This window comes from Grampus griseus, assembly GCF_964374135.1.
Source record: "Grampus griseus genome assembly, chromosome: 3".
Taxonomy (NCBI): domain Eukaryota; kingdom Metazoa; phylum Chordata; class Mammalia; order Artiodactyla; family Delphinidae; genus Grampus; species Grampus griseus.
The window spans coordinates 66,526,677-66,552,896 of record NC_139019.1 but is presented as its reverse complement, the minus strand read 5'-3'; the positions used below and the strand labels follow the sequence as shown (position 1 = coordinate 66,552,896).

Genomic DNA, 26,220 nt, shown 5'->3' with positions numbered 1-26,220 from the left:
TAATGAGATATTAGATAGTGTTTTACTTGTGTTATAATGCTGCAAAGTGATTGTGCTTTTCTCTTTACAATAGAGTATATTTGATTTGACTTATATTTAGAATTTTTATAACTGCCATCATTAAAACAGACAAGTGATTCCTCTACTCTGTTACCATATGTTTCTGTTTACAATATTTTTATGCTTCACTCTGTCCTTAGTCATTTTTTCAAATATACGTTATCTCCCTTATTTGAACCTCTAAATTGCCATGCAAAAAGCAAGTGCTTAGTAACTGCTTTTATGGTGTTGATTTATAGAGGGGATGCATAATATGTCACATCTGTGTTTCTACTCATGGAGATGTATCCCCTTATTGAATATGGAGCATCCATTTGTTAATTATTTTCATCTTCAAAAGTTCTGATGGGATGCATTAGCCCAGAGCAACATGTTTGTAGTATCTGTGTTACTAGGGCAGTTTCACCCAACACCTGTTTCTGTAACTACCAGAAGCTTCTTCTTATTTATCTTAGTTGAATCTTATGTTCAGGTATTTAAACATCTTATCATTGAGTACAAAAACACATCTATGAACTGTACAAGAAATTCCTTCAAACTAGGTTATATCCTAAGATCTAATTATAAACTAATGAGATTCATTCTGTTAAAGAAACCATAAAAGATACCATACCTCCAAATGAGTCATGTTTAGAGGTGATAGATGTAACCCAATTATGTTGCTGTTGCTCAAATAATTTTGGTAACTCTCTTTTGAAATTTCTTTTATAGTTTCAGAACTGTGCTACTATATTCATCAGACACTGGTCTAAAAATTAGGCCTTCAAAAACAAAGATTTGCAAATATTAAGAGAGTGCATGTGTGTGTGTGTGTGTGTGTGTGTGTGTGTGTGTCTGTAGGTGTAAGACACAGATCCATTTATAACTTTAATAACACTCTTTAATAGAGTTAAGTCAGTGGCTGCTTCTCCCATGTTGCACAAATCCAATTTCTATTTATCTTCTATTTAAATTTCATAATAAGGAGAGATTTGATAAACTGATTACACCAATGCCTTTGTCTGTGTTCTTTAAGAAATTAAGACATTTACATTAGAAAATTGACTGCTACAAATGAACTAATCCATATAAAATTTAATTTATTAACTATAAGGTCTATCAAATTAGGCTTATTGTCATATAAATTTCTTCATTCCTCTTTATTTTTTTGTCTTATTAGCTATTATTTTACCTCTCTATAAATACCATTTATTCATCAAATTAATGAAATCATTATAAGAATTAAAAGAGGACTAGAAATGGAAAATGTTACTGAATGGGATCAATCAGTCTGAAAATGACACAGTTGAGATACTGTAGCTGTACAATAGATCAGTGGCTAAAATTAATAAAACCACAACATACTATTTTTTGTTTATACCACCTCAGAAGCAAATCTTGATTTTTTTTCTTCTCTTGCTTAAAGGGAGATTTTTAATTGCTCTAATTGTCATTTGTCATTTTTTAATATCAAAGAAAGAGACTGAGTTTGAATTTGTATAAAAGTAGTTATTAATACTGTTAGCTCATATAATAACAAAAAATATGATTAGAAAACATGGAATTTTCAAATGAATGTAAAAGGAAAATCTTTTTAGCAATCAGCTATGTTAAAACACTAAAGTGCAAAAGCCATACTGTTCTTCACATGTTTATAAAGTTAAAATTTCATAATTTACTTAAATGTAAAAGTGCATTTGTGGCCTATTAATATCAGATCCCAATTGGTAGTGATGATACAGGTTGCTGCCTAGATACAATAGTTTATAGTAGGCTCTTGTGACCTCTGTGATGCCCATCAGAGGTGGAGACAGTGTTGATTCAGCACAACAGAACTTCATCATTTTTACTAGCTCCTTCTAAATCTTTTAGTATGTTTAATCTTTTAAATGATCAGTTTGGCCACTGAGGAACTACACCTAAGAGCTAATAATCTATACATATAATAGAACATATTATATATATAATAATCTATACATATAATAGAACATTGACTAGCAGTAATAAAGATTTAAGGCTATATTACATATATATATATTCATAGTTTTATAAACAAACTATATATATAGTTTAAAACAAATATGTTATACATCTGTGCAGCTAAACACAGGATGCAGTGATTAGATATTTTCCTCTTGGTTTTTGTTGTTGTTGTTGTTGTTGCAGTACCCGGGCATCTCACTCTTGTGGCCTCTCCCATTGCAGAGCACAGGCTCTGGACGTGCAGGCTCAGCGGCCATGGCTCACGGGCCCAGTCGCTCCGCGGCATGTGGGATCTTCCTGGACCGGGGCACGAACCTGTGTCCCCTGAATTGGCAGGCAGACTCTCAACCACTGCACCACCAGGGAAGCCCTCTCTTGTTTTTGAAATACTCAGTCTTAGTCCTACAAAAACATTACTTCTGTTTATGGTGGATTTTGTGATTTTCTTAATTATGCTACAGAGTCTTTTAGATCTAGATCTCTTTCAGATCTCTTTCCTGTTTTCTTATAGAATTTAATTCTGCATGGCAGACTATGCTCAATTATTCTACAACTCATGCTTTTGAAAAGGAATGATATCTAACCATATTATTCTCTAATGAGCATAACACTTGTGCATTTTGATCTTAGAACTTTATTTCCTTGGTGGTCTAAAGTAAAGCTTCACATCCTCGTTTTTGTTCACCTTACATTTGTTGCAAATTTTCCCCTTTTTTATATAGACATGCCTATTTTCCCTTTAGTGCCTGGAGCAACGTTTCTAATTATATTGTCAAGTATATTCTTGTTCATAAATATATGCTAAGCAGGCTTAAATATTAAAACCCAATATATAAAACTAAAAAGTTTATTGCTATAATCTCTAAAAAATAGAAAGAAGTCATTATTTGTAGATTCTCAGTGGAATAGGGAAGAAATCATTGCCTCTAAAGATTTATCTTTGGTCAGTTCACTAAGACATTCGTTAAAGAACAAATACTGCTTACTTCTTTTTTAATAAAATAAAACTTCCTTATTGATAGATTATTTGATAGTGACATTGAATTGTGAGAAAAATAGTTGGTTTTTAAATTTCTGTTATATGTAGATAGTATTTTTCTTATTTCATATTTAAGAAATATTCATATTTAAGATAAACTTAAAAATAGTAGTAAAGGTATATACATGGAAAGGAAGAGTATATCTGTCAGTGTTCTCTGGAGGAGCAGAATCAAAAGGCTATACATGTATATAAAATAAAGAGATTTATATTAAGGAATTGGCTCATGTGATTGTGGGGCTGGCAAGTCTGAATTCTATAGGGCAGGCTGGCTGAACTCAGGCAGGGGTTCTGGTTTACAGCCTTGAGGCAAAGTTTTTTCTTCTCAGGGAAACCTCACGTTTTGCTTTTAAGGCCTTCAACTGATTGCATGAAGCCCACCCATATTATTATGGAGGGTAATCTGCTTTACTTAAAGTCAACTGATTGTAGATGTTAATCACACTGACAAAATACCTTCACAGCAATATCTAGGCTAGTATTTGACCGAGCAACTGGGTACCACAGTCTAGCCAAGTTGACACATAAAATTTAACAATCACAGAAAGTGAGTAAAAATTATATAAACACAAAATATTTTAATTTTCAATAAACCTATTTCAGGAAAATAGACCAAGCATAATTTGCAATGTTTAATAACAATGCATGTTACCCCACTATCTGTGTACACTTAGACTTCAAACCTTATTTAATTTCTAGTACTCCTTGCATTGGATGGATTCATCTTTAAGGCCATCTCAAATTGTCTGGGTCAATTTTTTTGCTGTCCCAAGTTTCACCTCAAGTTTATTACAAATAGAGCACTGAGAAGTATTAATTTAATATTCCAGGGATTTGTTGGCTCAAGGAAGGCATTAAGCATTCCCGTTCATGATGGGTAGGATAAAACCCCATGTACCCGAAGGCCTGAACCTATGCCTTTAGGTGTTTTTATCTTCAGATAAATAGCTGTCTCCTACCTGTACAGTATTTTCCTTTTACAGATTTCATTTTCATCATCTGTAAAATGGATTAAGAATAGTGCCCACCTTAAATGCTTGATGGAAGGATCAAGCATGATGATACATTAAAGCGTTTATCACATCATGCCCATCCTATGATAAGTACAAGGAATCTAAGCTGTTCTTTTACTTCTATTATCATCAGTGTTGTTTCCCATATTATTGTTATTGTTATTTTGATTATGATTATTTGTCAGGCAATGTGCTAAGCATTTTAGGTGCAGTTTTTTAATTTAATTTTCACAATAAAGCAATGAAGCTAATTATATATATATATTCCTACTTAAAGAGGAGAACACTGAATTTTACAGCATAAAGAAATATGCCCAAGGTTACATAATAAGCAAGTGGCAAAAGGAGGATTCAATTTCAAGTTTCTCTGGTGAAACTTGTACTTATTCTAATGAAGCAAACTGCCTTTTATTCACTTATAAATAGTTTTAAATAACATATATTTCTTTCATTTGTAAAAGTAATGCACAGTTATTCAAGTTTTTTGTCATGCATATATTATAAAGCTGTACCTAATAACATGCAAAATTTTACCTATTATTTTAAATGATAATCTGATTACTATAGTAATTTTATGGACCTTGTAGACAATTTTAAAATAATAAAATAGGAAATGGAAATCCTTCTGACTACCTTCATCCATATTGAATATTTGCATTTTCAGAAGACATTCTGCCTCAATCTAGTTGCTCTTACAGTCTTCTCCATCTCAGTGGCTCAGTCCAGATCTTCAGGGTCAACTTTAATAACACTCACTACATCCCATTCTCACCAGACCCTTTTAGCCTCTTCTTACAAAATATACCCAAAATCTAATCACTTCTTGCCATCGCATATACCATCACCCTTGTCGAAGTCACCATCTTCTCACACTTGGCTTATCATTCAGTAACCTTCTGAGTGATCTTCTTCTTGGTACCCTTGACCCCTCTGCAGGTCCTTCTCAACAGAGAGGCCAGGATAATTCTCCTACAAGACCATGAGATCCCATCACTCTTCAGCCTTAAGGCTAATTTAGTACCTCTCAATCAACCCTGCAGTAGATTTAGGATTGAAACTGGATATAATTTGCACCCTTCATTACCTCCCTGGCTGCATTTCCTCTACAGCCACCCTGTCCTTCCTTTTCATACAACAAACACAAACCCTGAGCCCATCCCAGTCTTGGGCAGGGTTTTGCACTCATAGGTCCATTGTCTGACAGCTTCTCCTGCAAGTATCTGCATGACTCCTCCAACACATCCTTCACGTCTTGACCTAAAGATGCCTTCTCAGAAAGGCCTTCTTTTTGTCTCTAAAAAGGTCACACCTTCTCCACCTTGTCATGGTCCCCTGCTCTGCTTTATTTTTTAATGTTAGCACAATCTGCCCAGTTTATGTAGCTTATTTTCTGTCCAGTGTGAATATAAATTCCCCCAGGGATGGGGGTTTTTTGGTCTATTTTATTCAATACTGAATCCCTAGCTGCTAGAACAATTGTTCGGTACATGGTAGATGCTTAATAAACATTTGTTGTATGGTTGAATTAATGAATAAATTCAGCCATACTGATTTAATGCTGATTTTAAAGCACTGTTAACCCAAGAACATACATAGTTCTTCCCTGTATGATGATATAAAGAGAGAGGGGGTGATAGATATATTTCCCAATTTAAGAAATAAATAAAAGGATAACACTAATAATTTGATAAGAATCTTAAAGATGCTTTAAAATTACTTAAATCCCTTGGCAGCGAAAAGCCATTACATTGATCTTTGTTTTTCTGTTTTGGTTGCAGTAGGATAAAATACATTTTGTTTAGTACTTCTTTGAGCGTGGTGTCCTAACAATGTCAGTAATTTAGCCATTGTTAGGAATTGCTGAATGGAACCTGCAGCAGTGACTTTAAAAGCTTCAAACCTGGCAACAACCACTATCTAGTGCTGAGCACGGGTAGAAGAGTGGGTGGGCTTAGGTCAAGGAGGCAGCAGAAAGGATGTGGGCAAGGCCACTGGCTTCCTGGGTTTGGACTCCAAGTAGAATAAAAAAGGGCCTGCAATTTTTTGGTACAATAACTTCCTCCTTATTGCATTGTTATCAATGAATGTCTCATTAATAAGCTCACAGACATTTTCAGGTAATTTTATTTTCAACGTTGTGAAAACGTTTTTTTTCAACTTTTTTTCAACGTTTATTTTCAACTTTTTAAGTCTTTGAATAATACATTTAAAAATAAAATAAAATAAAATGTACCTGGGTATAGTATTCTTGGGATACACCTTTTTGTTTCTAATTATTTATCCAATACAGATCTTCAACTGCTAGAATTCACCAAGATTTAGAGATACGTTCCATATTTTGCATCTAATTTTCTGCTTTTCTAAACATAAATATCAATGAGAAAATATCCAGTATTTATTACCTAATTTAAATAATATGTTACAATATTGTTGATTGTTTTTGAAAACTTACTAGAGGCTCTTGAAAAAGAGTGAACAATCCAGTTCTCAAAAATAAAAACAAGAAATAAAAACCACTGTTCACATCAGCTAATAGTTTGTGCCAAGGCTTTAGATGTTGTTTGAAAGACATTGTGATACCTGTCTGAGACTGAGGCCCCCTGAAATCTATTTCATTCCATAATGTTTAAAAATGTGTTTAAAAATGTATGGGAAGAATTGTGCAGGTACTAAGCCATGAATATAAACAAAGATAAAATAAGAATGATCAGGAAGTGAATAAATAGGGAATTTATCCCCCAGAATTTTAACCTTCATCATCTTTACCTATCTAATCACATTGTTTTGCAGTAAGTTTTATTTATAATATCATGAAGAAACCACTGAGAATTCTGATCCATGTTGAGTTTCTTATGATATGCCATTCCTTAATCTGATACTTTTAGGCAGAATGCTCAAGCAAGCTGTCTAACTTTTAAGAATCATAGAGCTACAGAAGAGGGAGATTAGCATATTTTTAAGTAGCTTGAGTTTTCAGACTGTGGGTTTTTTTTTCAGTATCCTGTGTTTATATCATTCAATTTCTGTGCTCCTTGACAGTTTGGGGGGTGGTGGGAGATAGAGAGACAAAACTATTGCTTCCACTAATTTTATTCTTATTCTGAAAATGAGGAACCCAATGAAAGCTGACCTTTTAAAGATATTCTTTCATTTCACTCCATGAAACCTGTGCCTGGCTTTTATGACCCATCACACCTGTGTTTCTTCTCCCTAGGAGACAAACAGTTTCTGTTATTCCAAGTCATACGTGCTGTGCTCATTCTCACTTCAAAGCTTTAATTCATGTTTGTCTGTCTAGGGCATACTTTTTTTCCCTTTTATATCTCCAAAACCTATCCATCTTTTCAGTCATCGCATGTCCTACATCTTCCATCTCCTGTAACCCACACTGATGTCTCTTTTCCCAAATCTCAACTTGTGTATCTGTTAGGAATGTTCTTTGTGGCAGGTAACTGAGATTAGCATGACTGGGGAAGGAGTCCATTCTCTGAGATCACAGGATCTTCACTACTACCTTTTAAATAAACCATGTTTCTGTGAGTATGAAAGAAGTAATAGAATAGAGGTTGGGGAGACAATAGTTTCTATCGTTAAAGGGATTTGAGTTCCTTTATTATGTACTGGAAGTGCACTGGAATTGCTTCTCCACCTGGACTGGGGACTCACTCCTGACTGCGATTCATCCTTCTATAGTATTCCCAGCAATGCTGAAGACGGAGTCAGGGATCAATATCTGTATTTTGCCTAATAGATACATATCATTAAAATTATCATCACTCCTTAGGATCATAAGAAAAAAAGAAAAAAAAAGAAATTAAATGAACACAGTGCTTTTCAAATATAAAAAATATGTAAGCTGTGTGATAGTACCCATATGCAACTACTATATCCTCTTGGATTTGTGTAAATTACAGTTATGTCAGTCACATTTCTTGATTTATATCATTCCTTAATCACTTTGACTATAGCTGTATTAGATTTCCAAAGTTCCCATAACAAATTACCATAAACTCGTTGGCTTAAAACAACACATAGTTATTCTCTTGCGGTTCTGGAGCTCAGAAGAAGGTCTGAAACCAAAGTGTCATGAAGGCCGTGCTCTAGCGGATAATCCTCCCTTGCCTAATCCAGTTCATAGTGGCCGTTAGCATTCCTTGGCTTCTATGGTTGTGGCCACATCACTTCAATCACTTCCTCCATATTGACATCATCTTTTACTCTTCTGTCTGTGGCTTCTCCTCTTCTGTCTCTTATAAGGACGCTTGTCATTGGATTTTAGACCCTCATCTGAAGATCCTTAACTTTCTTTTTTTTTTCTTTTTTTTTTAGCATCTTTCTTGCAGTACAATTGCTTTACATTGTTCTGTTAGTTTCTGCTGTATAACAAAGTGAATCATCTATACGTATACATATATCCCCATATCACCACCCTCTTGTGTCTCCCTCCCTCCCACTCTCCCTATCCCACCCCTCTAGGTGGACACAAAGCACCGAGCTGATCTCCTTGTGCTATGTGGCTGTTTCCCACTAGCTATCTATTTTACGTTTGGTAGTGTATATATGTCAATACCACTCTCTTACGTTGTCCCAACTTACCCTTCCCCCTCCTTCTGTCCTCAAGTCCGTTCTCTACATCTGCAATATTTATTCCTGTCCTGCCCCTAGGTTCTTCAGAATCTTTTTTTTTTCTTTTAGATTCCATATATATCTGTTAGCCTATGGTATTTTTCTCTTTCTGACTTACTTCACTCTGTATGACAGACTCTAGGTCCATCCACCTCACTACAAATAATTCAATTTCATTTCTTTTTATGGCTGAGTAATATTCCATTGTGTATATGTGCCACATCTTCTTTATCCATTCAGCTGTTGGTGGACACTTAGGTTGCTTCCATGTCCTGGCTATTGTAGATAGTGCTGCAGTGAACATTGTAGTACGTGTCTCTTTTTGAATTATGTTTTTCTCAGGGTATATGCCCAGTAGTGGGATTACTGGGTCGTATGGTAGTTCTATTTTTAGTTTTTGAAGGAACCTCTGTACTGTTCTCCATAGTAGCTGTACCAATTTACATTCCCACCAACAGTGCAAGAGGGTTCCCTTTTCTCTACACCCTCTACAAGCATTTATTGCTTGTAGATTTTTTGATTATGGCCATTCTGACCAATGTGAGGTGATATCTCATTGCAGTTTTGATTTGCATTTCTCTAATGATTAGTGATGTTGAGCATCCTTTCATGTGTTTGTTGGCAATCTGTATATCTTCTTTGGAGAAATGTCTATTTAGGTCTTCTGCCCATTTTTGGACTGGGGTGTTTCTTTTTTTGATATTAAGGTTCACGAGCTGCTTGTATATTTTGGAGATTAATCCTTTGTCTGTTGCTTCATTTGCAAACATTTTCTCCCATTCTGAGGGTTGTCTTTTCATCTTGTTTACGGTTTCCTTTGTTGTGCAATAGCTTTTAAGTTTCGTTAGGTCCCATTTGTTTATTTTTGTTTTCATTTCCATTTCTCTAGGAGGTGGGTCAAAAAGGATCTTGCTGTGATTTATGTCATAGAGTGTTCTGCCTAGGTTTTCCTCTAAGAGTTTGGTGGTGTCTGGCCTTACATTTAGGCCCATTTTGAGTTTATTTTTGTATATAGTGTTAGGGAGTGATCTAATTTCATTCTTTTACATATAGCTGTCCAGTTTCCCCAGCACCACTTATTGAAGAGGCTGTCTTTTCTCCATTGTATACTCTTGCCTCCTTCATCAAAGTTAAGGTGACCATACGTGCATGGGTTTATCTCTGGGCTTTCTCTCCTGTTCCATTGATCTATATTTCTGTTTTTGTGCCAGTACCATACTGTCTTGATTACTAGAGCTTTGTAGTATAGTTTAAAGTCAGGGAGCCTGATTCCTCCAGCTTCATTTTTCATTCTCAAGATTGCTTTGGCTATTCGGGGTCTTTTTGTTTCCATACAAATTGTGCAATTTTTTGTTCTAGTTCTGTGAAAAATGCCATTGGTAGTTTGATAGGGGTTGCATTGAATCTGTAGATTGCTTTAGGTAGTATAGTCATTTTCACAATGTTGATTCTTCCAATCCAAGAACATGGTATATCTCTCCATCTATTTGTATAATCTCTAATTTCTTTCATCAGCATCTTATAGTATTCTGAATACAGGTCTTTTGTCTCCTTAGGTAGGTTTATTCCTAGGTATTTCATTCCTTTTGCTGCAATGGTAAATGGGAGTGTTTTCTTGATTTCACTTTCAGATTTTTCATCATTAGTGTATAGGAATGCCAGAGATTTCTGTGCATTAATTTTTTATCCTGCTACGTTACCAAATTCATTGAATAGCTCTAGTAGTTTTCTGGTAGCATCTTTAGGATTTTCTATGTATAGTATCATGTCATCTGCAAACAGTGACAGCTTTACTTCTTCTTTTCCGATTTGGATTCCTTTTATTTCCTTTTTTTCTCTGATTGCTGTGGCTAAAACTTCCAAAACTATGTTGAATAAGAGTGGTGAGAGTGGGCAACCTTGTCTTGTTCCTGATCTTAGTGGAAATGCTTTCAGTTTTTCACCATTGAGGACGATGTTGGCTGTGGGTTTGTCATATATGACCTTTATTATGTTGAGGAAAGTTCCCTGTATGCCTGCTTTCTTCAGGGTTTTTATCATAAATGGGTGTTGAATTTTGTCAAAAGCTTTCTCTGCATCTATTGAGATGATCATATGGTTTTTCTCCTTCAATTTGTTAATATGGTTTATCACATTGATAGATTTGCGTATATTGAAGAATCCTTGCATTCCTGGGATAAACCCCACTTGACCATGGTGTATGATCCGTTTAATGTGCTATTGGATTCTGTTTGCTAGTATTTTGCTGAGGATTTTTGCATCTGTGTTCATCAGTGATATTGGCCTGTAGTTTTCCTTTTTTGTGACATCTTTGTCTGGTTTTGGTATCAGGGTGATGGTGGCCTTGTAGAATGAGTTGGGGAGTGTTCCTCCCTCTGCTCTATTTTGGTAGAGTTTGAGAATGATAGGTGTTAACTCTTCTCTAAATGTTTGATAGAATTCGCCTGTGGTGCCATCTGGTCGTGGGCTTTTGTTTGTTGGAATATTTTTAATCACAGTTTCAATTTCGTTGCTTGTGATTGGTCTGTTCCTATTTTCTATTTCTTCCTGGTTCAGTCTCAGGAGGTTGTCCTTTTCTAAGAATTTGTCCATTTCTTCTAGGTTGTCCATTTCTTTTAGGTTGTCCATTTTATTGGCATATAGTTGCTTGTAGTAATCCCTCATGATCCTTTGTATTTCTGCAGGGTCAGTTGTTACTTCTCCTTTTTCATTTCTAATTCTATTGATTTGAGTCTTTTCCCTTTATTTCTTGATGAGTCTGGCTAGTGGTTTGTCAATTTTGTTTATCTTCTCAAAGAACCAGCTTTTAGTTTTACTGATCTTTGTTATTGTTTCCTTCATTTCATTTTCATTTATTTCTGATCTGATCTTGATGATTCCTTTCCTTCCTCTAACTTTGGGGGTCTTTTGTTCTTCTTTTTCTAATAGTTTTTAGTGTAAGGTTAGGTTGTTTATTTGAGATTTTTCTTGTTTCTTGAGGTAGGATTGTATTGCTATAAAATTCCCTCTTAGAACTGCTTTTGCTTCATCCCATAGGTTTTTGGTTGTTGGGTTTTCATTGTCATTTGTTTCTAGGTATTTTTTGATTTCCTCTTTGATTTCTTCAGTGATCTCTTGGTTATTTAGTAGCATATTGTTTAGCCTCCATGTGTTTGTATTTTTTACAGAGTTTTTCCTGTAATTGATATCTAGTCTCATAGCATTGTGGTCGGAAAAGATGCTTGATACGATTTCAATTTTCTTAAATTTACCAAGGCTTGATTTGTGACCCAAGATATAATCTATCCTGGAGAATGTTCCATGACCACTTGAGAAGAAATTGTATTCTGTTGTTTTTGGATGGAATGTCCTATAAATATCATTTAAGTCCATCTTGTTTAACGTGTCATTTAAAGCTTGTGTTTCCTTATTTATTTTCATTTTGGTTGATCTGTCCACTGGTGAAAGTGCAGTGTTAAAGTCCCCTACTGTTATTTTGTTAGTATCGAACTCCCATTTTATGGCTGATAACATTTGCTTTATGTATTGAGGTGCTCCTATGTTGGGTGCATAAATATTTACAATAGTTATATCTTCTTCATGGATTGATCCCTTGGTCATTATGTAGTGTCCTTCTTTGTCTCTTCTAATAGTCTTTATTTTAAAGTCTATTTTGTCTGATATGAGAATTACTACTCCAGCTTTCTTTTGATTTCCATTTGCATGGAATATCTTTTTCCGTCCCCTCACTTTCAGTCTGTATGTGTTCCTAGGTCTGAAGTGGGTCTCTTGTAGACAGCATATATATGGGTCTTGTTTTTGTATCCATTCAGCCAGTCTATGTCTTTTGGTTGGAGCATTTAATCCACTTACATTTAAGGTAATTAACAATATGTATACTCCTATTATCATTTTCTTAACTGTTTTGGGTCTGTTTTTGGAGGTCTTTTCCTTCTCTTGTGCTTCCTGCCTAGAGAAGTTCCTTTACCATTTGTTGTAAAGCTGGTTTTGTGGTGCTGAATTCTCTTAGCTTTTTCTTGTCTGTAAAGGTTTTAATTTCTCCATCGAATCTGAAGGAGATCCTTGCTGGTTAGAGTAATCTTGATTGCAGGTTTTCCCTTTCATCAATTTCAGTATGTCCTGTTGCTCCCTTCTGGCTTGCAGAGTTTCTGCTGAACAATCAGCTATTAACCTTATGGAAATTCCCTTGTATGTTATTTGTTGCTTTTCCCTTGCTGCTTTTAATATATTTTCTTTGTATTTAATTTTTGATAGTTTGATTAATATGTGTCTTGACGTTTTTCTCCTTGGATTTATCCTGTATGGGACTCTCTGCACTTCCGGGACTTGACTATTTTCTTTCCCTTATTGTGGAAGTTTCCAACTATAATCTCTTCACATATTTTCTCAGTCCCTTTTTTTTTTTCTCTTCTTCTGGGACCCCTATAATTCGAATGTTGGTGCCTTCGAATGTTGGTGTTGTCCCAGAGATCTCTGAGACTCTCCTCAATTCTTTTCATTCTTTTTTCTTTACTCTGCTCTACACTATTTTATCTTCCAGTTCACTTATCCATTCTTCTACCTCAGTTATTCTGCTATTGATTCTTTCTAGAGAATTTTTAATTTCATTTATTGTGTTGTTCATCATTGTTTGTTTGCTCTTTAGTTCTTCTATGTCCCTGTTGAACGTTTCTTGTATTTTCTCCATTCTATTTCCAAGGTTTTGGGTCATCTTTACTATCATTACTCAGAATTCTTTTTCAGGTAGACTGCTTATTTCCTCTTCATTTGTTTGGTCTGATGAGTTTTTACCTTGCTCCTTCATCTGTTGTGTGTTTCTCTGTCTTCTCATTTTGCTTATCTTACTGTGTTTGGGGTCTCCTTTTCACAGGCTCCATGTTCATAGTTCCCATTGTCTTTGGTGTCTGCCCCCAGTGGGTGGGGTTGGTTCAGTGGGTTGTGTAGGCTTCCTGGTGGAGGGGACTGCTGCTTGTGCTCTGGTGGATGAGGCTGGATCTTGTCTTTCTGGTGGGCAGGACCATATCTGGTGGTTTGTTTTGGGGTGTCTGTGAACTTACTATGATTTTAGGCAGCCTCTGTGCTAATGGGTGGCGTTGTGTTCCTGTCTTGCTAGTTGTTTGGCATGGGGTGTCCAGCACTGGAGCTTGCTGTTCGTTGAGTGGAGCTGGGTCTTAACATTGAGATGGAGATCTCTGGGAGACCTCTCGCTGATTGATATTACATGGGGCCGGGAAGTCTCTGGTGGTCTGGTGTCCTGAACTCGGCTCTCTCACCTCATAGGCTCAGGCCTGACACCCGGCCGGAGCACCAAGACTCTGTTAGCCACATGGCCATGTACGTGGGGAGTCTTGCCTTTTGGGAAGTCTGAGGTCTTCTGCCCGCATTCTATAGGTTTTCTGTATGAGTCGTTTCACATGTAGATGTATTTTTGATGTATTTATGGGGAGGAAGGTGATCTCCATGCCTTACTCCTCTGCTATCTTGAAAGTCCTCCCCCCTTACATCTGCAAAGACCCTTTTTTTCAATAAGGTATCATTCAGAGGTTTGGGGATTTGGTCATGGACATATCTTTCTGGGGGACACCATTCAACATACTTCAACAGCTAAAGTAAATGTGGTAAATAAATGTACAATGAATTAGGTTGTCCTTTTTTGGGACCTGAAAATTTTAAGTAAATGAACATATTAATTATAATGAAAGATCTGCAAGAATGGTAGACTATTCTTGAACCTTGAATATTTTTTATTTCCTTGTTTAAAAACTGGTCATAAAAATATAATGATGAAATCATAGTTTACTCAAAGCAGCACAGAGAGCATTCATAAAGCCTATAGGCATTGTCAAGCCTAATGTAGTTCAGTGAAGTGGAACTAACCTCGGTATCAGTGGAAACTGTATGTTCTAAGAAATGGGTTCTAAGTATATAAAATTAGATAGTAACTGTAATAAATATATTTAAACAGGCATGTTTAGTAACATCTGCAGGGAAAAAAACAGAGATATGCAACATCTTAACCACATTGTAAAGTAGCTCCTTTCCATTTTAAAGAAGAAAATTGTTATTCACAAATTTCTTCTTAATTATTTTGACAGAATTTTATAATTACTTGATGTTCTATAATTTCTCCAACTTTAATGCTGGATTCATTCATTTGTAAAAGCAAGGAAAAAAGAAAAGCAGAGCCCCAGATTTTAGAAGCCTAAAATGCATTTATATTATCCAGTCAGGTTAGTTAAAATAACACATAATGAGAAAACATAAAATTAAACCTTACTTTATTTTTATTTTAGTTTTATTATTAATTGGCAGAAAAACATCAGTTCAATATGGGTAATCTATTTTAAGTAGAAAACAAATATTTACTGTGGCAAATATGAACAGTCTTTTGTTCAAATTCATTTTAGCAATTTGGGAGCCAAAGCTGAACCTTACTATAATGAATACAGAACTTTTAAACTGTTAGTATTAAGCTTTCACTTTCATGATAATTTTAACATATAGTAAATCTTCTTGTTAAGTCAAGGTATTTTTTATACCTAGAAAATGTTCTTTGAAGGTGGTGGCAATAAAAGGTGAATTAGAATGTGCTTGGGCATGAGTCTAAGCTCTTTCTAGATTCAGGTAACAAAAGCCAAGTGTCTCAGTGTGATGTGGAAATGACCCTTGGGAAATCATCATGTTGAATAACTTGAGGGATAGAGCAGAAAATACCAGTAGATTGCTGTGAAAAATGTGTCAGGAAAACATTTTAACGGAATTTCTTCCACTTTATTTATCAGTGAACAGGATACCCAATAAATGCGTGTGTTTCTGTTGCTGAGTGTTTATGGCACTGCCAACTTCTCTACCCTATGATTGATAGAAGTTAAGAATAACCTTACTGTTCACCATCTGTCATTAAAGAGTCAAGTTCTTCAAGTGGACACAGCTTCTTTACAAGATTTTAAATATGACTTACACATTTACTATTGCCTCTGTGAAAGAGATGTAGTCTTTTGCAATGACACAACTGCCTTCATTGTTTTTCTTGCTCCTTTCTTACATTACTGCTCATCTTTATTTTTGTTTATTATTTGAATGTTTCTAGCTTATTTTACATTATTTTGGGGCTGTCTAAAATCCTTCCTGGAAGAAAAATGGGACACAGATAGGTACAAACATATAGACATGACTATGTAGAAATTTACTATTTTAATTATTAAGGCTTCTTATAAGACACATTGCATTTAAAAATGATACAAAAGTAACATTTCTCTTTTAAGTCATATAGCCATTTTTTGATAGTTGGCCTTGGACCAATTAACTTATGCTTATAAATGGTCACAATAGAAAAGAGAGAATTTTAAGAGCTACTTTGAGATCACTAATATGTTATTTCAAAGAAGAGCAGAAGTCTCTGAAGGATACTGATATCACAGTCATAAGGGGCCTGCTGAATTTCCAAGTTAATTGGAACTCAAGCCAATAAGGGAAGAACAGGTTGCATGTAGACCTAGAGACAGAAAATAATTGGATAATAACTAAAACTAGGCTCTTAATGGAGATGCATGCAAATTTTATGATAGAATTGAAGAAAAAGAAATAATTTTTTAATTAAAGAATGGGCTGAACATCAAAAGTACAGAAGTTGGTTATAAAAATATAGTATCTTAAAAAGAAATATATATAGTATCTTGATTGTGAAAATTCAGTTATATTTTTACCTACATTCTGATGAAAATAAAGGAAATAAATTCTGTACCAAATATAATTAGGATAAATAGTGTTCAAAATATTTTAATGTTAAAATCTGTTGTATTCTATATTGTTACTTTCAGGGGATATACAGTAGACTTTACTCCCTGATGTATATATATATATGAAAATGAATTTGACTAATAGGACTATATAAATGTGTAATTTGTCCTTGGACAACTAATAACTTTCTAATGAAGTATTTTAAATAAATTTTATAATAATGATTATTGGGTTTATTTGTCCCAAAAATGCTGTAAACATTCTTCAGTAAGGTAAAATTGTGTTTGATGTTTTGCTTTCACACCTATTTTAAAATAAAAGTAATAAAAGTACAAAGCAACAAAAGTGGAACAAATAGGTAAGTCCAAGCTGTTTTCTAATGGAAAAATCCAGTATCTGCAAGAATTGTCGATCATGTCTAAGGAATTGGCAAAAGCCTGTAACAATTCAAATGTTAAAAAAAGAATGTATCTACAGACGTGCACTTGCTTTACTTAAAACTTGCCTCTTTTCTGAGATAGTTAATATTAGAAATACAAGTATTTTGTCTTAAGTTATATTAAAAAAGGAGCTTTCTTTTCCTTAGAGAAATGTGAACACTTTTTATAAGTAAAGAATATTGTCTTCTTATAAATCTAGAAATTCGATGAGCCCTTGACCTAAAGTTCTTAACTGCCACTTGTGAGAGTACAATGCTTCCGTTATGTTATAGATTTCATAATAGTCACTCACCTATGTGACCTTTCAATTAAATCACTGGAGTGCATTCTAATTTAGGATTTCCCTGAAGATCACTTTGAATATTCATCTGATTCAGAGGTTCCCATGCATCCCATGAAGCATTATGACCCACCAGGAATATGTGCAACAGGCATACCAAAATCAGCACTGAGATTCAAATTCCTTTGAGAGCAATTTGTGGAATTAATTTATCTATATGATATAGGCCTGTCAAGGGGTTCATTCATTCGTTGGGTCATCTTTGCTAGAGATTTTTTTATGTAAAGAAATAAAAAATATTCCTAGTGGTAGTGTTTACTTAATTCCCTAGATTTTAATTTAGGCAAACATGAGGTGTAATGCTCATAAAACAACCCATCTCTGAGATTCATTCAGCTTAATGTTCTGCAGAATGTTATTATATTAAAAGCTGGATACGTTTCAGCTTTTGCCTTTCATAAGTTAACCATTTTGAATCAAAATTCAGTAGTTTGAAGATAATGAATCTAGTTAGTTTTCTCTGCAGTATTCAACGTGAACAACAATCTTTTACCTCCTGACATTTCCCCCTTGACCTCAGTGGCTCTGTATTTTTGTTTGGCTTTAAAATTGTCTGTTTTTACTTAGTGTCCTCTTTCTTTTGCCTGTCTTTTGAATATAGCTTTTACTATCTCCTTGCCCCTTTTTCTCCCCCAGGCTTCTCTTAATTCCTATATGGATAGAGTATTCCCAAATCTGGGTAGCTAAACCTCTTAGTGACTCAGTTTTTTCAGTGCAATGGTGAAATTGTAATTATTATTGGAGATATTATATGTAAAATACCTACGGGAATACTCAGCTCATAAAATATGGGAGGCTGCTTTCTCTTCTCCCTCTTCTCTATAGCCCTGGCCTCTCTCCTGAATTTCATATTTCCATTTTCAGACATCAGCCAGACACATCTAATGGTCTACGTACAAAAATGAATATTCTAAACTTCCCCCCCCCCCGCTTTCATATGTTACCTCTCTCAATAGCATTACCAATTTCTTTGTCAGGCATAAAACATCCAAGTCACCTTGTATTTCACTCCCTTCTTGAACATGACCTGTTAAGATCATCTCGTTCTTACTCTGCAATACTGTTAAGTCTATCCCCCTACTAAATACTCCCAACTGGTATCCTATAGGACTAAAAAATCTATGTTTGCACAAATTTTGCTTAGCTCTTTGTGGTTTACAAAATGTTAAACAGTGAAGGAATTAGACTCCCATTACAGTTTTTGTTTTTTGTTTTTTTGTGTTTTACTGAATCAGTCAGGATGAACTTCATTATGCCTCAAGAATAAGCTACATCCAGATCTCAGTGGCTTGTCACACAGGTCCAGTGTGGGTCAGTAAGGGATCTCTGCTCATTGTACTCAGGGCCCCGGGCCAGCAAAGGCTACATCTCAACAGTTGCTTCTATAATCACTAACACAGTGTGAAGCAGGCATGATTAACCACTAATTAGTTCTGAAAATATCTGTTAGAAATGACACACATTACTTCTCACATTATTGGTCAGAGAAATTCACATGACCACTACTAACTTGGAAAGGGGTGAGGAAGTACAACACTACCATGTGTCTATTAGGAGACCTGTAATATTTGTGAAGTCTTGATGATTTTAATCTGATAATTACAAGGGCTGCACACTGGTTTCCTGCCTACATTGACCTTCCCCTTCTTCAAACCCTTTTCAACAAAATTCTCCATCCAAAATCCATAGATTTAAAAAAAATCTGTTCTATCAGTGCCTGTTATTTTACTTTTACCACATTTTACTTTCTTGTAGCATAAACTGTGCTCTTTCTGCATTTAATAGAATTTTATGTAGATTTTATTATATAGCTAAGTTGTTTTCATATCTTTAATTGGCAATTTTCTATTCTATTAATACTTCATAGTTATGTTATATTGAAGTTGCTTAACTATTCCTCAACTTGTGGGCATTTGTACATTTTTAAGTGTTGCGCTTTTGCTATAAAACTTTTCTAAAAAGGTTGAGTAAGTAGAGTTAATTCAAAAGATTAGATTGTCAAATCAGCCTTACACAAATCAGAGATCTTAGCCAATATCAAAGCTTACTAATGATTTCAAGGATACAAGCAGTCAAGAGGCACGAGTGAAACAGAGAGCTTTAGGACATTGAGGACAGCTCCCCAGGTCTTTCTTTCCTTCACTGGACACATGCTGTCTGACCCAGAAAAGCAGATGAGGTCTCTAAGTTTGGACATGGATTACAACGTCTACGGGGGGTGTTTAGATAATAGTCTATCTTCATGTAGCTGTTAGCTTATATGACATTTGCCATGGAACTATGCCTTATAAATTCTGGATTGAAGATTTGTTTACCAGAAATAATCCTAAACTAGAGATATACCACTAAAAACATTCATAGATAAGATGTCTCCTCCTAGCAAACATTTTCTAGCAGGTTTAGTTGTATATATGTTTACAAAGAACGGAAACATCTGCCTTTCTTTCCCTTGGATCATACCCCTGATAGAAGGAGAAAAATGGATTATAAGCTAATTATTTAGCTTCTCTCGCCACAAGACACAAGTGGTATATATTTGGGAATTAGTATTCATATCACAGATTATTTCTTTGAGATATAATACACAATAAATTAATTTTTTTCATTACCCAAACAAATCTATTCTATTAAAATGTTACAAAACACCCAGCTTTACTGTGCTCCATGCCTAAGTGCCTTATGCTTGATAAATAATTATCTTAGGCTTTCCTGTGAAGATGAATTTTAGTGGAAATCATATCAACTGGAAGATTTGTCACTCAGTTTTTACCCATATAAGACAATTTTTCCAGTTTCTTTCCCATTATGCCAGTACTTTCCAAGGAAGATTTTTTCTTACTATCAAAATCTACATAATCAGTAATGCCTGTCTGCTGCTAACATTGGCCTGATATGGACTTAAAAATTTTATTTTTGTTTCTTTTAAAATGAGTTTCAGTTTCATTAGAGTAATTATATGATTAATCACTTCAGTTTTATTAAGACAAGTATAATATTTCACAAAACTATGTAATAACTTTAATTATTTGGATATGTCATATGAAAATATACTCCTACTTCTAAATTTGAAATCTCATCAATTAAAATATGTAATAATTTAAGATGATATACCTATTCTTCTTTATGTATATTATGACTCTGATTTTGAAACTTGTGATTTTTTGTTTTTAGAGCTGGGAAGAAAGTTTGCTATATTTTCTTCAGTTACTCAAATACTAATTAATTTTTATGTCTGGTTTGTTTTATTGAAAATGAACATGCTTCATTGTTTATGTGTGCTGAAGATCTTTACATAGAATCATGCTTAATCCCTGAGAAGTTTTGAACTCATTAGATAGGTTGATTAATTAATATTCTGCCATTTTTTCAGAATGATTTTACAGAGGCATCTTTAAATTCCGATATAAATTATACAACATTTATAATTCATATTCTAAATAAACTCATTCAAGAAAACTAATCCCTGGATGTAATCCTGATTGTAATCACCCCAGTTCCCCTATGTTTTCAAGCTTCTTGGGGAATTGTACCAATATACTATTAGAAATCCCAAATCTATAGACTTGGGAAAGGCTTGTTTTCCTCAGTCATTAGATACTATTTGCTTTAGTTGCTCTCAGCTTGGCTATCAGCCCTTGCTCACTTCGTAGTTGGTCACAGGATAAGTTTCCAGGGCTCCTCCATATGCTGCTGCTAATGGAGCCCTCAGTTGAGCTGAGGCATGATAGGAGGAAGCTAGCATTTCCTTTTACTGTGCACCACTAAAGCCTCTTCAATCCCACTGACAGAAAATCTTCCCGTTGCAAAAATTTTACTGGAGATTTGAGGCTCCCTGGAAGAAATAAAAAGGGCACAACAGCAGCAACCAAAAAAAGAGAAAAAGAAAATAACCTCCCTCTTGCTCTGAAATCTGTCGCCTTGTTCAATTCTCCCATTGCAAATCTCATGCTTCCAGGTGATGGCAAAGACCTATTTAAGTATAAGAGAACAAGTTCATTAGAAAGTATTGCCAGGCAAAACACCCTACTTACCTAAGAGGTGTTCATTTGGGGCTGGATCACATTTTGGGGCCTATTGTCTTCCTTTTTTGTGATGTTTGAACTTTCAATATATGTAGTATAAGGATTTTCCATCTCTTCCAAAAGTGGTTAGAAAGAGTGAGGATGATTGTTCTTCTGGCTACATGTGACAAAGGAAAAAAAATTAAAGCAGTCGAATTAAGATGAAGTTGGGGTGAGGTCTGTGTCTAAAGGGGTTGCACACTCTTGGCATAGACGTGTAGGATAGAGGTGAGCTATGAATTTGGCTCTGAACGTCTTCCTTAACTTTATATGTTTTCAACAGATAAAAGATCCTAACACACTGGACTATCTCATCACTACCCACTGAACAGAGACTTCTTCAGAAGCAAAATCAATTCAAGTTGCAATTTGCTCTTTACACAGAGGTCTGAGTCTCTCCATCAAGTAGGGATCCTATTGGGAATTAATCAGTCTGGAAATCTTACAACCAGGCAATCTCATTCCATCTCAGAAACCGTAATGTCTTGGTGACTCCTAAAACTGGAAGCCTTCTGGTTAGTGATCTTCACTAGTCCATGTTCTCATACAGCTCTGCTTACTCTGGTCACATCCAAATTTCTGCTGCTCACCTTGTTCTGGAGATTGAAGAGCCCCATTCCACGGCACACAAATTCCATGACATGCTGGGCATCTTCCCAGAAATGTCCTTTGTCTTAACACAATGTTTCCAAAAGTATGGTACTTACTGCTGGTTGTCATTGGATGAGCTTGGTGGGCAAACAAGACATTAATAACCCTGAATGACACAGTGTTACATAGAATGTTACTTTCATGCTAATTCTCTTTTACTTGTTCTGATCAAGTCAAGAATGACTCAGTATGTTGGTAATCTTTAACAGGTCTCTAACATTTTGTAAATGTATATTCAAAATGTGCGTATGCCTTTATGATGTGACTTAACTCAGTACTACCTGTTTTTTTCAGATCCAGAACTGATTTAGTTCTTAAACTACACCTTTTCTTTGAGCTACACCTTTTCTTTGATCTCCGACCTCCAATCCCTGTGTTACTCCAGCCTTCTCTTTCACCTCCTTAGAGCCTGATCACCCTCCTTTTACTAGTAAAGACCACAAGTTCCATCATCAAAACCACTCTCTTGCACGCATTTTCATTTCCTTTGCCTTGCCATTCCTGAGCCGCATACAACTAGAAAGCTCCTAACTTTGGATTAAGGGTATCATCATCATCCTCTTCTAAGCACAGCAGAAGAAATGTCATGTCATGCAGAGAATGGTGCCATTACAGTTTCCTAGTCTTCGGCATCAACTGAACAACAGTACTACCTACAGATCCTCTGATTGCCTCCTCAGATACCTCCTAAGCCCCACAAGTTGCTATTTAAAATTCTTCTGCTATTTTTCCTATCACACTACCTCCCACTATCTTTTTTCTAAATTTTTTGAAGGATAGTTGATTTACAATCAACTTGTGTTAATTTCTGCTGTACAGTGACTCAGTTACCCTATTCTTTTTTATTATGGTTTTTCCCAGGATATTGAATATAATTCCCTGTGCTATGCAGTAGGACCTTGTTGTTTATCCATCCTATATATAATAGTTTGCATCTGCTAATCCGAAACTCTCAATACTTCCCTCAGCCACCCCCATCCCCATTGTCAACCACAAGTCTGTTCTCTATGTCTGTGAGTCTGTTTCTCTTTCATAGATATGTTCATTTGTATTATATTTTAGATTCTGCATATAAGTGTTAACATATGGTATTTGCCTTTCTTTTTCTGACTTACTTTGCTTAGTATGATAATCTCTAGGTGCATTCATGTTGCTGCAAATGGCATTATTTCATTCTTTTTAATGGCTGAGTAATATTCTATAGTGTGTATGTGTATATATATGTGTGTGTGTGTATATATATATATATATATATATATATATCTCGCATCCACTTTATCCATTCATCTGTTAATGGACGTTTAGGTTGTTTCCATGTCTTGGCGATTGTGACTAGTGCTGCTATGAAGTTAGAGGTGCATGTATCTTTTTGAATTTATAGTTTTGTCTGGGTATATGCCCAGGAGTGTAATTGCTGGATCATATAGCAACTCTAGTTTTAGTTTTTTGAGGAACCTCCATACTGTTTTCCATAGTGGCTGCAGGTTGTATCTTTTCTACTATTGAGGCAGACATACACTTTGTAGAGGAAATAGAAATCATCCCTTGGTAACTCCATCAAGTAGCTAATCCTACACATTCAGTTTGTGTGCATCTGATTAGTCATTCTTTGCTTAAAACTCTTAACTTCCCATTATCTTCAGGATAAAGTATAAATCCCTTATTTGACTTGTGAGGTTTGTCATAATTAGGCTCTGCTAATCCATCTGACTTTTTCTCCTACCAGTTTCCCTCTTGCACTTCAAGCTCTAATGACACTGTATTTGTTTCAGTTCTACAAATTAGTCTTTTTTTTTTTTTTTTACTTTGAGTATTCATACATGATAAAGCCCTCCTCTGCCTGGAGGGCTATAACCTACCTTCCTTATCAGCCTATTCCTATTCATCCTGTGGATCTCAGCTTTAAATGTTCATTATTCTAAGATATCATACCTGAGTTTCCGATATTGAATTAGGTATTCCTCCTACATTCTCCCAGCGCTTTCTGTACTTGCCGTACATTAGCACCTAAGTCATCATATTGAAGTTTTCTGGTTACGCCTCTGTAATCTTCTTTGGCATACAGGATTCTTGTGGCCATTGGCTGTTTTTGATATTGTTCACTATACCCAGTGTCTGGCACAGGGCAGCTGCCTAATAAGTTTCTGATGACTGAATGATGTTATAAATTTAAATTGTTCATAAGAATAAACTAGATTTGTCACTCATGAAAACCAAAACTATTCTTGGTCTCAAGTTCAGAGATGCTCCTTGGATCCTGGATAACACGAATCCTCACAGTAACTAAAGCAGGGTGGGTTGTTTTTTTTTTTTTCAAAAGTTTTTTTCGTTTGTTCATTTTGTTTGGTTTTTATGTAGGTCAGTGGGATTACAGCAAAAATAATCCTATAAAAGCACTTTTTTGTTTGTCAGAATGATCCTATGTACATGGATAATGGCCTTTTTGGCATAATGCAGGGCTAAATCCAGCTTTGATCAGTATTTAATAAGTTTAATATTGTTTCCTGACGAAAACTTGGAAAACTTAGCCACTTAAATGCAATATTCAGTCAGCAAAAATATTCTGAGTACATCATTGACAGACACTTGGGTTATATAAGTGAAGAAAACAAAGTTCTGTCTTCATGGAGATTATATTTTAGCAAGGGGGCTTTCTGACAATAAGCAAAAACCAAAAAGATAGATGATAGATAGGTAGATAGATAGATAGGGAGATAGATAGATAAAAATAAATAGGTTATATTAGAAGGTGGTAAATGCTTTTGAGAAAACTAGATCACAGTAAGGGAGAAATAGGAATATTGGGGGTAAAGGTACTGTTTGCAATTTTGAGTAGAAAACAGGTAACATCATTTTGAGCAAAGGTTTGATAGAGGTGAAGGAGTTAGCAGAAGAATTTCTTAGGTTGAGGGAACAGCCGGTGCGAAGTTCCTAAAGTGGAAGCCTGACTGGCGTGTTCAATACAGCAACAGGGGCCGTATAGACACAAATTATTTCATTGTTTTGTACTGTAATATCAATATATCGTTTGTTATGAGTATTTATCTGTGTTCCCTGGCTTTATAGCCACTCAGTGATATCTTGAAGATAGAACCAATAGCATTTCCTAATGAGATGGATGCAGGGTAAAGGCATATACACCTTTTATGCTCCAAGGGGCAACATAGGCACAGTTCGGAAGGACCTCCTCTTAGGGAAGTTGAGAGGCCTGATGAGCACAAGTGTCTGAATCAAAGACTGCACTTTTTAGCCCAGAGGTGCACTAGGGTAGCTTCTGTGTAAAGAGCTGATAGTCTCAAGATTTCATAGCACATAGATCAAGGAAAATTTGGAACCCCTGTCTCAAGTTCAGTGACATAAAGCATGGTCAAAATTATTTTATTCAGAAAAAATATTAAAACAGTATAATAACATTCCTACTACAGTTATGAGGGTGAGCCTGAGTCCACATCTAAAACGTATTTAATCTTGAACAATATGGTTATCCTTGAATACTCAAATTAGAGACATTTTTGCTGCTTGCCAATCTTCATTAGAATTCAACATGCGTTTCCTATCACAGTTCCATAGTATCTTGTACAATGATGTGAAGACATTGTTTAGCTGCTTCTTTGGAAATTACCATGTCTGTACATTTACAACTGATTTTTTTGAAGCACTAAATAAACAATCATAAATCTCTTCATTGTTTGTTACCTACTTCAATCAGACTCCTAAATTATTTTAAAAGGCTTTTTGCAGGAAAAATTACGCTAAAAGCCATACCACATTGACCAAGTAGCAGCTACACATTCTTGTCACTTCTAGTAAATTGTTGGTTGCTCTGAAAATCTTTTATATTTGATATGCTGACCTTAAAGAATGACCTACTGTATTTAAATTTCAGACCTACTATATGTAAATAGCATGTTGGTAATAACTTCTTGAATTAATTATTTAAGGTATTCATTCATTGACTAATTCATTTACTGCATATAATTTCTCTGTACTATGATATTTCATCTAACAGAAATTGTGTTGGAAATAAGAAAGTGCAACAGGCAGAAATAACCTGAGGCATTTTATACTGAAGATGTGAACCTCAGCTTTTTCTATCCAGATGGTGACATCCTGATCATTTTAATCAGCATACTTTATTTGGATCATGAAAACACTATAAATATTAAATCACAGTGCAGTCAAACATGGGTTATTGCCACTTCTTTTAATGGTTATATGGCCATATTCTATGTAGTATTGAGTACAATGTCAGAGTCCAAAGACAGTGCTATTAAAGTGTAGTTTTTAA

At 35.1% G+C, this 26,220-nt stretch overlaps 1 protein-coding gene across 2 annotated transcripts in view; it reads left to right on the top strand.

Annotated features, from left to right (window-relative positions):
• Positions 1-26,220, top strand: part of EDIL3 (EGF like repeats and discoidin domains 3) — a gene marked incomplete at both ends in the record, with an annotated part of 427,613 nt that overhangs the window by 157,092 nt on the left and 244,301 nt on the right. The gene's annotated exons all lie outside the window — the stretch shown is intronic.